This window comes from Hipposideros armiger, unplaced genomic scaffold, assembly GCF_001890085.2.
Source record: "Hipposideros armiger isolate ML-2016 unplaced genomic scaffold, ASM189008v1 scaffold_461, whole genome shotgun sequence".
Lineage (NCBI taxonomy): Eukaryota > Metazoa > Chordata > Mammalia > Chiroptera > Hipposideridae > Hipposideros > Hipposideros armiger.
This window is the reverse complement of record NW_017731811.1, coordinates 537,042-537,811: the sequence shown is the minus strand read 5'-3', so window position 1 is coordinate 537,811 and position 770 is coordinate 537,042.

Genomic DNA, 770 nt, shown 5'->3' with positions numbered 1-770 from the left:
CCTTCCCAGGCCAGGGCCTTTGCCCACACTGGTCCCTCTGCCTGGTACACTCCCCTTGCCCGTCCGTCACGCCTACCCATGCCTGCATCTCATCTCGTGTGTCCATTCTGGGACCTCCCCGAGCCGGCCAAATACCCCTGTGGCCTCAGCAGCACTGCACGGCCCTCTCTCACAGCCCAGGTCAGAAATGCAATTTTGCGTTTGTTTGTGAAATGACCTAATGTTTGTCTGCCGCAACGGGCTGTGAGTTCCAGGGGCCTCATCCTGAATTCCCCAGCACCCAGAACAGCGCCCTCGGTACACGGGTAATTAGAGCTGCGCTGTCCAGGCTCACGGCCACTGGCGGGGCACACAGGTGGCTGTTTAAACTTAATTTAAATGAACAGCTCAGCCCCTCATTGGCCCCTGCCAAGTGTCACGTACTCCTTAACCTGGCTCGTAGCGCCCCCGCTGCAGAGCACGCGTTGGAGAACGTCACGGTCACAGGAAGTTCCACCAGGCGATGCTGGGTTCAAAAATTCGCCGTTGGGTAAACTATTAAGGCCAATATTAATCATAAAGATAACAATAGTGGGTGGTTAGATGCGATCTGAGTTTCATGATATTTTCACCTCCACTCATTCCTTTTATTTTTTTTTCCCTCTGTGGATTCCAAGTGTGTGTGTGTCATCGCTATTGTCATTCTCTTTTTTAAGGAGGGGCCACCTCAAGCACAAGGCCTTAGACCAACCCGCCCTGTGGAAACCTCTGGTCAGCCAAACTAAGGGGAT